This window comes from Berghia stephanieae, chromosome 7 (assembly GCF_034508935.2).
Source record: "Berghia stephanieae isolate SIO BIC M18660-M18661 chromosome 7, UCSD_Bste_1.3, whole genome shotgun sequence".
NCBI classification, from domain to species: Eukaryota; Metazoa; Mollusca; class Gastropoda; order Nudibranchia; family Aeolidiidae; genus Berghia; species Berghia stephanieae.
In genome coordinates, this window is record NC_088366.1 from 23,965,984 (window position 1) to 23,984,005 (window position 18,022).

General features: G+C 37.1%; 1 protein-coding gene across 1 annotated transcript in view; it reads right to left on the reverse strand.

Moving 5' to 3' along the window:
• Positions 1-16,331, reverse strand: part of LOC144976915 (epimerase family protein SDR39U1-like) — a 55,045-nt gene extending 38,714 nt beyond the window's left edge. The window contains exon 1 of the mRNA XM_078921520.1: positions 16,312-16,331. The gene's annotated coding sequence lies outside the window, so the exon portion shown is untranslated. The remainder of the gene's footprint in view (positions 1-16,311) is intronic.
• Positions 16,332-18,022: the final 1,691 nt, after the last annotated feature.

Here is an 18,022-nt window from a genome sequence, read left to right on the forward strand (position 1 = left end):
CAATCGTCTCCAAATGGTAATATGTCGGGGAGAACCAAAGACCTAAAAGCAGATCTGCCTACTGTTATGAAAAATTCGTATAATTACGAAATTTCGGCTCCAATGCGAGAAATTCATGAGCACATCAAAGCATTAACATGTGTTGAAAATAGTCTTCAACAGTGGTAACGTCACTTCCTCCTAATGACGCATGGTAACTTAGTAACACTGGCTCTAAACTATCGGAACAATGGCGGACGCCGTATGAAATATTTCTCCGGCGAGCTTAAACGCGTATCCAGAGGGAAAAAACCCCATCAATTTGATCATGTTTTGACTTTTACACATTCTGATCACAAGGCATATGAAAAGGGAATGAAAAGTTCTAGCTAGCATGAAGAATAAAAAGTAATGATTTTCTTTGTTTAGAACCAAGATGGCCGCCGTTGCCGGGCGCGTGACATCAGACTACTGAATCCAATTAAGGTGTGATAACAATAGATAGTTCGAAGATGACGTCACTTAGGTCTTTGTTATTGTTTTTTGCCATCCGCGTTTATGAGTAATGCTCACTGAACTATATTAACCTGACTATAAACGTTCATGGATACACACAGTTTGTGTGTTGGTCCGTTATACTTCCGGATGGCAATGTTATGAGCTTCTTAGCCAAGCGCATTCTATCTATACATAATAGGGAATGAGATTAGCGGAAGAGTAGCGTCCCTTGATTGGACGTCACGGCGGAAAAGTTATTAGAGAGAGAACGTCATGCTGGTTGTGCGCATGCGTCTCTCGTCCTCGCTTCCGGTGAAAGCGGCTTGAGACACATTCGCAAAACCAAATTGACGTTCTCTCTGTAAGGTGACGTCCAATCAAGGGACGCTGCTTTTCCGCTAATCTCATTCCCTATATATTGGATATTGAAGTGTTATTCTATCCTCTTTAGGGTACATTGTTGACATTTAAAGTTAACTATGCTGACTTCTACTTTTATCTATGTGCGGCTATGTGGTCTAGTGGTATGACACTCGCTTTCGGATCGGAAGGTCCTGTGTTCGAGCCTCGCGCTCGGCGCATAGTTGAGTCCTTGGAAAAGACTCTTTACTCACATTCTCTCACCGTACTCAGGTGTAAAATTAGTACCTGTCCGTTAACAGCGTTGTCTTTGTCCGAAAAATTGTAATATCGCTTAACAGGCGTCATGTCCCGTCCTACATGTTGAATGTTGCTGTTGACCAGGGATCCCTTGTAAAGCGCTTTGAGCACATTTAGTGGATATTGCGCTATATAAAGCTCAATTATTATTATTATTATTATTATTATTATTATTATTATTATTATTATTATTATTATTATTATTATCTCTAAAAAAAACTACGATTTTTTTTTTATTTTCAAGTAGGCGGGTCTATAAAAGTGATTTTATAGTAGAAAAGATTAAATAATATTGCGATACTTTCGTTTTGTCACTCAAAGAAACTATGTCTCCAGTCACCTTTTCTACCCGCCAAATGAATCCCCTATAGATAGTTCGAAGATGACGTCACTCAGGCCTTTGTTATTGTTTTTGCCATCCGCGTTTGTGAGTTGTTCTCACTAAACTGTATTAACCAGACTATAAAAGTTCATGGTTACACAGAGTTTGTGTGTTGGTCTGTTATACTTCCGGATGGCAATGTTGTGAACTCCTTGGCCAAGCGCATTCTATCTATATTTGTGCTTGTGGTATGACACCGTAGCCATCGTTAGGTTATAGCCTCACACTGAGACCCAAAAGGACTGGTCTATTGACGTCGTTATTTGGTTTTAGTACCACCTAGTGAGTTGTCGTTAGTAGAGCTCACGGAAACTAGTGATCCCATTGGTTGAACTATTGAATACAACTCACGATTTGTTTTCTTTTGTGGCCAAAGACTGGTATTTTTACGTCATTTTTTGGTCAGTGTCAGGCTATAGATAGAATGCGGTTGGCCAAGGAGTTCACAACATTGCCATCCGGAAGTATAACGGACCAACACAGAAACTCTGTGTAACCATGAACTTTTATAGTCTGGTTAATACAGATTAGTGAGAACAACTCACAAACGCGGATGGCAAAAACAATAACAAAGGCCTGAGTGACGTCATCTGCATACTATCTATAGATAGTTCGAAGATGACGTCACTCAGGTCTTTGTTATTGTTTTTTGCCATCCGCGTTTATGAGTAATGCTCACTGAACTGTATTAACCTGACTATAAACGTTCATGGATACACACGGTTTTGTGTGTTGGTCCGTTATACTTCCGGATGGCAATGTTGTGAACTCCTTAGCCAAGCGCATACTATATATATATATATATATATATATATATATATATATATATTATATATATAGATAGAATGCGCTTTGCCAAGGAGTTCACAACATTGCCATCCGGAAGTATAACGGACCAACACACAAACTCTATGTAACCATGAACGTTTATAGTCAGGTTAAGACTGTTTAGTGAGAACAACTCACAAACGCGGATGGCAAAAACAATAACAAAGGCCTGAGTGACGTCATCTGCATACAATCTATAAGTTAACGATGGCTACGATGACACTCCCTTTCGGATCGAAATGTAATGCCTCGCTCGGCGCATAGTTGAATCCTTGCAAAAGGATCTTTACTCACATTCTCTCACGGTACTCAGGTGTAAAGTGTATATCTGTCAGTTAACAGCGTTGTCTCTGTCGAAAAAAAATGTAATATCGCCTAATAGGAGTCATGTCTATATGTTTCGTGTTGCTGTTGGTCAGGGACCGTTTGTAAAGCTGTTTGAGCTCGTTTAGTCGATATTGCGCCATATAAAAGCTCGATTTTTAAAAATATTGTTGATATTGTTTTTCATACGGTGTGATGCCCTTACAGAGAGAACGTAAACATAGCAGTACGCATGCGTGTCTCTTATCAACTGAGGAAATCTATTGTTTGGTTAATGAGATATCATTTTCGAAATGTTATAAAATACATACAATAAAATTATAACCAATAAACTTATTTTGATGAAAAGTTCACTGATGTGTTACAAAGAATGAAAAATAATAAGGAACGCACCCAAGATTACGATGACCCGTCGTGAAATCACTGACTTCACGGTTCGGTAATTGAGAGAGGGTTGAGAAACGATTTGACTGGTGCACTGTGATCTTTTCATCCAATAAAAAGTTTAATATTTATATTTATATTTTTTTTAAAGTATGTATCTAACAACATTTTCAAAGTGATATCTCATTTAATTTACCAAACGATAGATATCATCAGTTGATAAGAGACACGCATGCGCAATGCTATGTTGACGCTCTCTCTGTAAGGGCATGTGGTGTGATGTTGCATGGAAAACCTACCAATCGAGATGTACTGTTTTGCAGGTCTGAATGACCTCAACGTCTTTCCCCCTATTGGATTACAATATTATTCCTGAAATCAATAAGAAAGTTACATGTTTCAAGGCTGTAGGTATATAAATACATAGGTATTTAAAATATTTAATAAAATTACGCCCTTCCGCCACGGCATCATAAGATTCCGTCGACTAGGTATTCAATGAAGGAATACAGATAATCTATCAAACAAGATGTCTGATGTCAACAAGATTCACCCGCATTGTCCCCGAGTGAGCAAATTGGGAGTTAATAATCTGGCCAAAGGTGAAAAACGAAAGTGCCTGAAACGGAGCTAGAACCCGGGACCTTCCGGAACACAGTGCAATACCTTAACCACTCGGCTACTTCGACTCTTATATACATAGGTATGGGAGAATATGATATGTTGAGGGTAACGCCATGCATTCATATTGTTTACAATTATTTTTCATGCTTAATCTGGTATATGGAGAACAAAAATCTGAAACTGCGCAATTTATTATTATAATTTAACTTCTATCTAGATACAGTAGGAGAAGAAAAAAGAAAAAGAAATATAATAAAGAACTAGATAGAACTAAAAAAAACATACTTCTTAAAACATGAATCAATAACCCATGTCCTCTCGCCCCCTTCCCCTCTTCTCATTCTCGATTGTCTTCTCTCTCTCGTTCCCCCTCTACTCCTCATTCCGTCTCTCTCTCTCTCTCTCTCTCTCTCTCTCTCTCTCTCTCTCTCTCACTCTGTGTGTGTGTGTGTGTGTGTGTATATATATATCTCTCTCTCACTCTCTCTCTCTCTCTCTTTCTCTATGTGTGTGTATCTCTCTCACTCTGTGTGTATCTCTCTCTGTCTCTCTCTCACTCTCTCTCTGTCTCTCTCTCTCTTTCTCTCTCTCTCTCTCTCTCTCTCTCTTTCTCTATGTGTGTGTGTATCTCTCTCACTCTGTGTGTGTATCTCTCTCTGTCTCTCTCTCACTCTCTCTCTGTCTCTCTCTCTCTTTCTCTGTCTCTCTCTCTCTCTCTCTCTCTCTCTCTCTCTATCTCTCTCTTTCAATATTTATTAAATTATTATGGGAACGCTGGTGTCACCGATTCTGTCCCTCTTTTGTGTCAAACAGTGAATACTATTCCACCGTACTCGGGAAAAACACATATTTGAAATCTTGCCAAGATGAAAGTCATTTAAATCGATTGATATTTGAAGGACGAGTTCCCTTGCTAAATTTTTGAATATTTATTTATCCAGAGTACGGCAGTATTATAAGAACAACTTAGACGTAAACAACATATCTCAAAGCTTGATGGTTTCTCATCACCATCATCATCATCACCATCATGATCGTCATTATCATCATCATCAATCCCATGATCTGATGATCTTGGGGGGGGGGGGGGGGTTAAACAAGGGATGCAGATCTCACCACTTTCCGCAATTCTTCTCTATTGTTGGCCTTCTCAAAGAGTTCCTCCATCTTGATTCCTGTACATTCCTTGATATTGTCCATCCAAACATCCCTTTGTCTTCCTCTTCTTCTTCCTCCTTCAAGGGTACCCTCTATCACCGTTCTACACAAAACTTCATGCCTACCATTGTGGTCAAACCATGACAGTTTCCTTCTTCTAACTGTGGTGATGAGGGGTTCCTGCCGTCCTGCACGATCTTGCACTTCTTCCAGAATGTCTTTATTGGTTCTGACTGATGGTATCTACGAGTGAACAAAAAATTACACCAACTCATACAAACAAGCCACAGAGTTTAGATAAAAGTCCCGTGTATTTCCGTCATTTTAATTATGAAAGTACAAAGTACAATGTACAAAGGGCGACCATTTGGCAAGAGAAGACTGTACTAAAGTAATATATATATATATATATATATATATATATATATATATATATATATATATATTATATATATATATATATATATATATATATATATATATATATATATATATATATATATATATATATATACGGCTTTGTGGTCTCGTGGTATCACACTCGTCGTCGAATAGGAAAGTCCTGGGTTCGAGTCCCGCTTTGAACGGCGCATAGTTGAGTCCTTGGTAAAGGCTATTTACTCAAATTCTCTCACCGTACTCAGGTGCAAAATGAGTACCTGGTCGTTAGCAGCGTGATCTCTGTCCGGAAAAATGTGTAATATCGCCTAACATGCGTACTGTCTCGTCTTATATGTTAAGTGTTTCTGTTGGCTAGGGACCCCTTGTAAAGCGCTTTGAGTACCTTTTAATTAAGTAGTCCTTCAGAGCCATTAGGCCCAATGGAGCCGGAGTTTATCCCGGCTTCTATAGCGTGAAAAGGGCAATAACAATTGATTGCTACCGTTTAGATAGGACGCTAGTCTATCGCAAAGTACTTTTCGCCAGATCTAACAGATGGCCACCCAACTACCCATTCACTGCTGGGAAGACAGGGGGATCAGAAAAAAAATCTCGACTGCACCCGGAATCGATCTCGGTCATGTTGTGCGAGAAGCGAGTGTTCTACCAACTGAGCACGTTTAGTAGATATTGAGTACATCAAGCTTATACTTTTGATTATAAATTCAATTTTCTGCTAATAATTATTTTTTTTTTTACCTCCAACATAATACCGATTTGAGGCCGTGTGTCACTTTTTCTTTACTATTTTAACTTGAAGATATTTTTTTTTTTGACAAGCCGGGAGTCGCCATAATATCGACATCTTTAAGTCAAGTGGAAACACATTCTGATCGATATGAAAAAAAAAGTTATTTAGTCACTGTACGGCATTGAAAGCATAAAGACAAAAAGTTATGTAGCAATGAGTGTGTGGCCAGAAAATTCGTCCTTCAAATACCGATCTTATAACAGACATGACCCTCATCTTGTCAAAATCTCTCAAACCTGGCTCTTCCTGAGTCCCACGTTTGAGGGTTCCTTAGTCCGTGCTTTGTGAGTTTTTGACAAGATAAGGGTCAATTTAAGCCATTGATATTTGAAGGACGAATTTTCTGACCAAACTTTTTTTTTTTTAATGTGTTAGTTCAGAGTACGGCAGTGTTGATGAACGTCTCGTATTAAGTTTTAATCGACATTGAGGGTGACGGGTGGGTGTAGAAAATCACTAAACTCTGGACCCGACATTGGTACCTTGGGAAAGACTCGTAATATACATAAATCGGCTTAAATCACTGGACAGCTATTACACAAGAACAAAACACCTAATTTCATTTTTTGACGAGAAGCGTTTTATTTAACAGATCGATAAATTACAATTTAAGAAGGACGCCTGAGTTGCCATAATAAGTTAACCCGGGACTTAAACCCTCTCCTAACCAACTATAGGAAAATCGTCACATTCGTTACGATACAACCAACATTTTTCTTATTCAAATTTCTCTTGTACGTCATAAAAATTAAAGAAAATGAACAGTGTGTTGCAGAGCATGATTTGCTAAAGAAATTATCTATCGCAAGAACTTACTGCTATTGTGTTTGAGTGATAAAAAATATTTTTGTGTTAGTTGGATATGAAGTTTTGGGGAAAATCCTGAAAATGGCTGGTAAGGAGAGGGGGTTAAAAGACTTAAAACTTTATAACAAAAGTTTGGTTTATCGAGAGGTCCCGATAGGTCAGTTGGTAGAGAATTCACTCCACACGCTTTACTGAATACTATGGCCGCCTAGCAGTGTTTAGGTAGCTTTGTCTCAGATTTGGCGGAAAGCAACGGGCTAGCGTCTTATCCAAAACGTAGTAATCCCTAGCTATGTGGTCTAGTGGTATGACACTCGCTTTCGGATGGGATAGTTGAGTCCTTGGAAAAGTCTCTTTACTCACATTCTCTCACCGTTCTCATGTGCAAAATGAGTACCTGGCCGTCAACAGCGTTGTCCCTGTCGAAAAAAAATTGTTATATCGCCTAACAGGCGTCAAGTCTCGTTCTATATGCCACGTGTACTGTTGCTGTTGGCCAGGGACCCTTTATAAAGCGCTTTGAGTACGTTTAGTGGATATTGCTCTATATAAAAGCTCCATTTTTTAAAAATGTAATTGCCCCTTTAACCCTCAAGAAACCAAGATGAATTCCGGTTCCATTCGCCTTGTGGCTTTGAAGGACTTTTTTTTAAAAGAGTCATCTTCAATTATCAATAATAATATATTGAGTATAGAACTTTCCAGGACAATACCACAAAAGTGTTTTGTCACTGCACAACAAACAGAAAGGGCGATAAGCGGAACATTAAGTAGCATTATATTCACCATTACGTCGGTCGCATCAACTTTATTTTTAAATCGTCTCGTCGTGAAGATCAACCAAACCAACAACAACAAAAAAAAACACAACTCAAGACTTGTAATTTGTAAAGAATAATCACTCTCTTTGGCACTTGCAGGAAAGAAGAGAGGATTACTGTACATACGTTTGAAATCACGCCTTTTCTTAGAACTCGTAGTAGTACTATAGTAGTATTAGTCAGGGGCGTGGCTATATTGGTTGATTTGGTGCCTGGCACCGCTCCATCTTTTAAAAATGGATTACAACAGTAAAAAAAATTAATAAAACTGAAAAATAGTATATACTGCCTCTTACTTATTTGTGTAAATCTTTTCTTCAATTTTTTTTACTCTTTCTTTTGCATTTACAAATATAGCATGTTTTAAGTAATTGTCTTCTAATTCTGGCACCACCTTATATTGTGATCATGCCACGCCACTGGTATTAGTACTAGTATTAGTCACGTCTCGACATTCCAGTCACCCAGTCATTACTAAAACACAATCTAACTAATCTATATTGAGCCGATTAATCCCACCTAAACCACAAAACGTTTGGGGGCGGATGTGGAGCGGTCAGCGGTTTCCAATGGATTAAAAGATTAAGCGATTAAACGATTAAACAATGAAAACGCTTTCCTTTACCGGCTTATTCCGGAAACGGTATAATATGAAAGGCTTGGGCTAAACAGAACTGTAAAACATTGGAACAGATTCGTGTTAATGAAAGCGTTGAAATTCGCTGTATAAATGACCACATTTACTTAATCCATTCAGGGTCATTGGCATTTACGTCACAAATGTGGTTCTCAGTCATTCACCGATCACGTGAACAACAGCCTCGAGCTTACAACTACTACAACTACCTAGAGGGTCGGGGCGCTTAGACTACTACCGATAGCGATTTATATTAATCCGACGTATATTATTTATATTACATACATTATTGTCTCCAGTGTAGAAGTTAACCTTGATAATATTATTATTACGTTGCTGTGTAAATATTGACTCGTATTATATCATATTATGTGACCCATCGTCTCAAAACGGTATTATGTCGGGATGAACCGGATGCTACAATGCCAAAATTTTATGCTTAACTGGTCAAAAATTTGAATTATTAGTACTGGTACGCTGACATATTATATTCATTCTCCTCAATAAATCATATAAACACAACCCAAGTCTGATATTTCTGGTTATAAATTCAATTTTCAGCATCTTAATCATCCCGACATAATACCGTTTTGAGGCGTAGGGTCACATATTATTAGCAGCAATAGCAGTAAGGGCTTTAAAATGGACCACTTGTTCCTTAAATGTCCTTAAAACATACGTAAAATTGTATTCGTTGTACAGTACACAATGTATATTCTTTGAGTTTGAGATAAAATCATAAAAAGGGAGAAACTGATAAAAACATAATATTGACATAACAAACATAAGAAATTCGGTCACCACGGGAGACCTAGAGAATGACTGTATTGTTCGGGAATATCAATGATATTATAATCGTTGGTTAAAAAGACCTCGACTGATATCAGAAATTTAATGTATTGACTACCTGACCTTTTTTTCTTTTTGAGCTTTTTTCTTTATATAGCGCATTATCCACTAAAGTGCTCACAGCGCTTTCTAACAGCAACATTTAACATTTAGGACAAGACATGACGCCTGTAAGACGATATTATATTTTTTTTTCGGACAGATACAACGCTATTAACGGCCAGGTACTCATTTTACACCTGCGTACGGTGAGAGAATGTTAATAAAAAGCCTTTTCCAAGGACTCAACTATGCACCGAGCGAGGCTCGAACCCAGGACCTTCCGATCCGAAAGCGAGTGTCATACCACAAGACCATATAGCCGCACAAGAGTACCAGGACAAGATTACTAAATGAAATCACTGATATAAGCTGTATAATTCTATGTTACGTAAGGGAAGTTTAATGGAATTCCCGATGAACCGATGCCCGTGGATTATAACTCAAACGTCTTGTACCAAATGTGACCCACGGCGTCAATCTTGGATCATGTCGGAATGAACCAAATTTTAAAAAGTGAGATTTTTTTTTTTAAAGTCAAATGTATCCTAACAAGAAAACTATGACTCATGGCGTCAATCTGGTGTCATGTCGGAATGAACCAAATGCAGAAAAGTGAGTTTAAAAAAACAACTCAAATGTATCCTAACGAGAAAACTACTATTTTTTAAAACCAGTTAACTGTCGTACTCTGGGAAAAGACGTATTTAAACACTTGGCCACAAAACTCGTCCTTCAAATATCGATCGACTCGTTTGCCTTTGTGTGTGCATGAAATAGATAGTATGCGCTTGGCTAAGAAGCTCACAACATTGCCATCCGGAAGTATAACGGACCAACACACAAAACTATGTGTAACAAACACCATGTACTTTTATTGTCTGGTTAATACAGTTTAGTAAGACTTACTCATAAACATAGATGGCAAAAAAAAAACAATAACAAAGGCCTGAGTGACGTCAACTTCGTTCTATCTATACGCGAAAAGTTGCATATAAATATAAGGCAAATGATAATCCATGCAGTCCTCTGTTTCTAATATTGATCTAAATACGTTGCAACACAAAGACTTATTTAATTGATTAAAAACAACACAGAGTTCCATGTACTGCACTGTATCAAGATGTGCATGCTGTCAAGCAAATACTACTAATAATAATATATAACAATAATAATAATAATAATAATAATAATAATAATATAATAATAATAATAATAATAATAATAATAATAATAATAATAATAATAATAATAATAATAATAATAATAATAATAATAATAATAATAATATATAATAATAATAATAATAATAATAATAATAATATACTTTATTCATCAAAAAATGTATAAATGTAAAGTTAAGAATTTATGACGACACTGTATATTATATACATAATATATATGTCAATAAATCTTAAACCTGAAAGATATTTCGAGTTTGGTTCATTTTCTTTCTTTTTTTAAAAGTCAAAATACATTGGCAAGAGGGGATGGGGGTGGGGGTGAGATCATCTTAATCGATCGATATAAGATTTAATTTAATGAAGTACCACTTTTCTGTCAAAAATGAAGAAAAAAGATTTAGAGTGGACAATATTTTCTTTTTATAAATTGAAATGTCCAATGTGGCAACCGAATTAAATACTGTGTGGGTCTGTCCATTTATTGTCACAAAGCTTGTCGCAATTATGTGATTATTGAGAGGGCAGCTAATGCGTGTTTCTCTCTCTCTCTCTCTCTCTCTCTCTCTCTCTCTCTCTCTCTCTCTCTATCTATCTATCTATCTATCTATCTCTCTCTCTCTCTCTCCTCTCCCTCTCTCTCTCTCTCTCTCTCTCTCTCTCTCTCTCTCTCTCTCTCTCTGTCTGTGTGTGTGTGTATGTGTGTGTGTGTTTGTGTATGTGTGTATGTATTTGTGTGGATGTCATTCATTTTCAGAAATCGATTTCTGATTATGATTTGGGCGAAGGGAGGATGTTTATAATTTGTAGTCAGTCATTTGGTGTAATTTATTTTTGTTTGCCTTTGTATGTGCGCACGCGTTTGTTTGTTTCTTGACAATTAATTTTGTGAAGTCGATATAATTTGATCATAATTGGAGGGGACTGATGTCATGTATGACTGTTAAGTTTATGTAATATGTGTATGCGTATGTATTAATGCTATCTATACATTTGATTGCTATGGTATATGTGCATACATGTGTATGTGTGTGTGTGTGTGTGTGTGTGTGTATGTCTGTGTGTGTGTTGAGCGTATTGACCTTAGGTCTTCAGGTAGTTTTCACGGTCAGCAGTCAGAGAACGATAACCAGGTATAATAATACATACATTCCATACTCTGAAATAACACGTTATTTAATATTTTGGTCAGACTTTCATCTCTTCTGGGGTTTCTCCCTGAAGTCCCAGGTTTGAGGGTTTTTTGGGGGTTTTTTAAAATGATGAGCGTCATTTTTTTAAATCGATAATTGAAGGACGAGTCTTCTGGCCAAAATTTCAAAAACATGTTTTGTTTTTTTGGGTTTTTTGTTTTTTTTCAGTAAGGCAGACCACACATAAGTGCCTATCTAATGCGTAACCGTAGGACAAGCCGACTTGACACTGAACTTGAACTTCTCTTCTAACCTGTCATTCGCCCTGTGCATGATAAGGGATATGATATGTCCAACAAAATCGACTTATAAACTTGACTGGTTTCACACCTAGCTATTATTGTATTTTTAGCCTGGTATTCACTGCAGTGTAGCAAATTATTTACCATCCCGGGTGCTAAATCTACGAGTAACACACATTTTGTTACACCAAGCCCCCGAATTTCAAATCTAGCACCTAGCAGCACCTTGTCTCGCATCTTTATGTGAATTTAGCCTAATTCTAGTGTAATTTGAGAATTTTTTCGCATATTGGTATAACTTGAAGTCATTTGCCAAAGATTCAAGATAAACGCTTCGGGTCAGTGTCATATTACCTAAATTTGATTGTTATAAAATAAATATCGGCCTCTTAAAATCTGAACGAATACGAACGTCCTTTCAGAGGAATCTCGGGTCTTCTGGGTTTTTTTCATATTGTGGTAGGCGAAGTGATTTCTTCCAATTGGCGTTTTCAGTGTCCATATCAGTTTTAGGGCTAACCCACACCGGAGACTGACATGGACGACCCGGCACTGCCGTCCTCTGCCGTCTTCCGGATAAAGACGTCGGGCACGGACAAAATACTAAGAATAAAGAGAAGAGCCGCTAGACCCACCCATACCAAACTCGAAAAAAAGAACAACGGCAGAGGACGTCCGGTGCTTGGTATGGGTAGGTCTAGCAGTTCTTCTATTTATTCTTAGTATTTTGTCCGTGCCCTACGTCTTTATCCGGAAGACGACAGAGAACGGCAGTGCCGGGTCATCGGAGTCAGTCTCCGGTGTGGGTGAGCCCGCCCTTAGACTTAGAGTTTGACATTTTTGGTCCTTTTTGGTCAGTTTTGCACACAACGAATGGTTATTTTTGGCTTATTGTTTGAACGACGGCTTGTTTTTATTAGATGCATTAGATATGATACTTGCTTTATTAAGCATACATTTAAGCATAATTTTTAAAAATATAGCATCCATCTCGCATCATTTTTCATTAAACTTGGCATAATTTTACCAATTTCAGTTGGCAACACGGCATCACGGTGGTGGTGGTAGCAGTGATAGTAGTAGTAGTAGTAGTAGTAGTAGTAGTAGTAGTAGTAGTAGTAGTAGTAGTAGTAGTAGTAGTAGTAGTAGTAGTAGTAGTATGGTAGTAGTAGTAGTAGTAGTAGTAGTAGTAGTAGTAGTAGTAGTAGTAGTAGTAGTAGTGTAGTGAGTAGTGAGTGTGGTGGTAGTAAAAGTAGTAGTAGTGGTAGTAGTAGTGTGTAGTGTAGTAGTAGTAGTAGTAGTAGTAGTAGTAGTAGTAGTAGTAGTAGTAGTAGTAGTAGTAGTAGTCAGTAGTCAGTAGTAGTAGTAGTAGTAGTAGTAGTAGTAGTAGTAGTAGTAGTAGTAGTAGTAGTAGTAGTAGTAGTAGTAGTAGTAGTAGTAGTGGTAGTAGTAGTAGTAGTAGTAGTAGTAGTAGTAGTAGTAGTAGTAGTAGTAGTAGTAGTAGTAGTAGTAGTAGTAGTAGTAGTAGTAGTAAGAATTTTGAATAAAAGATTTAAAAGATAAAATCACAAAGTATCACGAATCCTCAACAGTGTAAATCTTGACTATGCGTAACATGAAAGAATCGCCAAAATGTCAATAAATTTATAAACACAAACAAACGCAATATGTGAGTGGAGAAAAAAACAACACTATTGCACACTATTAATTATTTTGGGTTTTTAAATGTTATTTTTTCCATTTGATAATAGAATTATTTAATTGGTAATATTTTTTTAAACACGCATTTAATGGACTTCCCGAAAGGATGGAGTAATATCAACGTTTACGTATTTGCAGGTCTGCTAATCAAGATTTTATGGGCTCATTGTTGTAACTTTCAAACCAACGTAAAGTATTCACCATTGTAAAAAACAATGTTAGATTAAGCCCAATGATGCGTTCGATTATCAGACCTGCTAAGGTGTACACGAAGGATGATATGCATTTAAATTACAAGTTATGGTCTGATTGAGTTATTTAGCTGTTATGATATGAATAAAGAGAAAGAAAAAAAATCGAATTGAATTGCCCCATGGTTTGGAGATCATTCAACTCTCAACAGCCTAAATAGATACAACAATAATGTGCAGGCATTTGTGTGTGTGTGTGTGTGTGTGTGTGTGTGTGTGTATGTGTGTGTGTGTGTGTGTGTGTGTGTGCAGGGCGGAACGTGATAAAACATTATACATCATACACTTTTAACAAAGTGCCCATTCTAAGGCAAAATAAAGCAAGTCTGTCTATAAACCCAAATTTTTATGGCCTCATTATTGTTATGGAAATATAATCTGAAACCGACGCAAAATATTATATACTCCATCAACAGAAATAGCCCTTATCCTTAAATCTCACAGCGCCAAGAGGCTCATAAGGCCTGGATATTTTCCTTCAATATACAATCAAGCCCATAATTTCCTTCGGTTATTTGACATATACAAATATTACGTAGAATAAAGGCGATTTATTACATTGTGCATTTGCTCAGTGCACACATCGGCAGTTCTGATAACCGAACGCAATCAAGGGCCTGCTTTAAGATTATTGCGTTGGTTTGAGAATATTCCCATAGATCTGCAATTAGGTATACGTCGTGCAGGGGATAAATGTAATCTATTACATTGTGTGAGTGGGATGAAAGCAATATATTACGGTGTGACAACATTTGCAACTCATATGATATCATTTGACGCAAAGACATACATAAAGTACCAGAAAATAGCTATATATATATATATATATATATATAGGAGTAGCACAAAATGTCGATAGTTAATATGAATTATCTACCAACTGATCACAACCAGTGGGAGAGGAAATAGGAAGAAGACGATGGAGATGGATTGAACACACCCTTAGAAAGAATGAAAGGAAGTATTGGACTGGAACCCTCAGGGCAGAAGATCAAGGAGAAGGCCACGGGGAACATGGTGAAGAATTAAAGAAGCTGATATACAGAGAAGTGATAAGACATGGAATTCTAATAAGTTAGCTCAAGAAAGAGAAGGATGGAAAATGTTTGTCTGTGGCCTCTACGCCCTGTAACCTCTATATTATTTTATTTTATTTTATTTGTTTTCCACGTTAATTTGTGTATTGTTGTGCTGACGAAGGGTTTGTATCCGAAACGTCCATTGTTTGTATCTTTCCTATACGAAGCCTCTCCATTTTCACTCATAATATAGCAGTGTAACAATCACCAACCCGGCGCCACATTCTCTTCAGTTTTAAGAGCAATCATAAGTTTAAACTTGCTTTTGTCAGAAAAAAAGAACGCCGTCCAATGGGAATGATCTATATTAACTTTCCATGTGCTCGAGGCCATTGGTCACATTGCAAAATGTGCTCCAAGTGACCCACTTAGTGAAAAGTGTTCACACCTTTTAAATATCTAACATCACGATTGGTCATTTTATTCAGCTTGACACATGTGTATGTTTACAACTTTCATAAACAAAGCAGCGTGTTTACATTTGATAAGAATAAGAAATATCCAATCGTTGGAAAGCAACAAATCATGTGATTGATGACCTGGTTGGACGAAAACATGAATATAGATCGTTCCCATTGGGGCTGGACCAAAGTTCGTGAGCAACAGCCCATTGAAACTTTGCAGTCGGGTGGTGTTTCCTGAGCAGAATGGATTCTTCTTAGTTCCCTTTTGTCATTACTTCTTCTTCTTCTTCTTCTATTTCCATTAAGGCCAAAGCTTCAGGCTGAAGATTGTATGTAGATTTTTCAGTAACAGGGGTTTTAGAGGGAAGCAGTGAGCGATTTTTTTGAAGTCATCAGTCGAATGGGCTTGTTTACAATTGGTTGGTAGGGAGTTCCAAAGTCGGATCGTGGAAAAGAAGAAAGAGTAAAGGTGATGATTTGTTCTTGAGTGGGGAACTTCAAAATTAAATGCTGAGTTTCTTGTTTTATTGTTGTTCCGTTTCAAATGGCTAGTTGGAATTTCGAGTTTTCCGTTATGTACTTTGTGGAATATGAGGACTTTGTTGGTGGAACGTCTTTCATGTAGCGGTTTCCGCATTATGTCATTTTTCTTCTCAATTGAGGTGTACAGTGCGCAATGGAATGCATGTAGTCCTCGATGCCTTTACGACTCTAATATTGTTGATTTTTCACTTTTTATGAACTGTTGAATTTTTCGCTCTCATTTCTAGCTTTGATAAAAGTACAAAAAAACATCTGTTAATCTTGTTGATTTTCAGATTATCCGTGTAAAATTTTATTGGCTTTCATATTATTGTCGGCAATTTTTTTGTGACACACGTTGTTATGATGCTATGGGCATTTAAGCTCTTGCCAGTTTATATTGGCGCCCAGTATATATATATATATATATATATATATATATATATATATATATATATATATATATATAATATATGAGTGTTGGTGGGTACTCGTAGGTAAGAAAGTGATTGATAATGATGGTTAGAGCTAATATAAAATATAAATTGTCACTCACATTATAGGGCCGAGACGTTCGTTTCTGTGGGTTTATTCCATGTCCTCAGTCGGCGTAATGTTCGAAGAAAAAATGTGTATTCCATCGAGGTGCTTGTCCTTGCTTCCGTTGTGTAGTGGTGATTAGTGTTATGTGTAGTGACATTGTTGTGGTGTGTTCTCATTGCTTATATTATGAGTGTGTGTGTGTGTGTGTGTAGGTGTGTTGTGTGTGGTGTGTACATGTGTGTGTGTGTGTGTGTGTGTGATATTGTTGTGGAATGTGGTTACGTGGGGATCTGATCTTTTGTTTAAGGTGCTATTGTTTCTGTAGTTATGTAATAATATTTCCAGTTTTTCTGTCAGGCACAGGTTGCATTTTCTAGCACCGCATCTGTAGGGGCTGCTTTGCCTGTCGACCTCCCATGTTATTGTTAGTGTTTTATTAGTGTTTATTTGTTCCCAATAGTGCATTGCTGATTTTGTACTTTTTACTTTGTTTCATGTGTTATGGAGGCTTTGTGATTGTTGTATCTTGTTTTGAATGGGGGTTCTGTGCTGCCGATGTATTGTGCTGCGGTGTTGTCAGTGGTTATGGTGGCTTTGTAGACTATGGCGCTTTTTTGGCAGTTTCCTTTTAGAGGGCAATTGTCTTTCTTTCTACAGTTGCAGTTGTCTTTATTTTTATTGATGTTGTTGGGTTCGGATATGATTTGTCTGTTGTGGTTGGTAATGATCTGTTTCATGTTTTGTGCACAGCACCTTAAACAAAAGATCAGAACTAATGACAATGTGCAGACACTCTAACAAATTCAAGCTCAAAACGCAAAAGGTCAAATAAGGTCATATAATGTGAGTGACAATTTATATTATATTATATATATATATATATATATATATATATGTATATGTTTGTGTGTGTGTGTGTGTGTGTGTGTGTGTGTGTGTGTGTGCCATCTGCTGTCTCCACATTTCCTATCCAGGACTTTCTTGGTTTGCCAGCTACGTTTCCCTCTAGCACTGATTTATATATTATATATATATATATATATATATATATATATATATAGAGAGAGAGAGAGAGAGAGAGAGAGAGAGGGAGAGAGAGAGAGGTGAGAGAGAGGGGGGAGCAGAGAGAAAGACATACAGAGAGAAACAGAAAGTGGGAGAGTGAAAGAGAGAGAGAGAGAGAGAGAGAGAGAGAGAGAGAGAGAGAGAGAGAGAGAAATAGAAAGAGAGAGATTGATTGATTGATAGATTTATTTAATTATTGATAAATAATGAGGAAAAAAAGAGAGATAGAGAGAGAGAGAGAGAGAGAGAGAGAGAGAGAGAGAGAGAGAGAGAGAAGGAGAGAGAAACAGATTGGAGGAAGTAAGGGGCTAAATGTACGCTAACTGATCAAATACGGAAGCAAAGTAAATTCAATAACGCATTTTTTTTCTTTCTTAAAGACACTCTACCTACAGTTAATTAAGGACACGAAAGAGGTGACAAAAAAGAAAGGAATAACAGAATGTAAGGAATTGAGCACGGTAAAATATGGAACATAACAGAATAGAAGCTAGCAATTATTCAGCAGGAAAATATTGACTTACCCAAAACTAGCAAGGGTCAGTTACAAGTTACGCATGGTCTGCAAGTGCTAAAACGTCAATCAAAAATAAAAGAAGAAAAAAATTCTCTTACACTCATTCCACACTCGACTAGACTTCCACTAGTCGTGAGCGTTA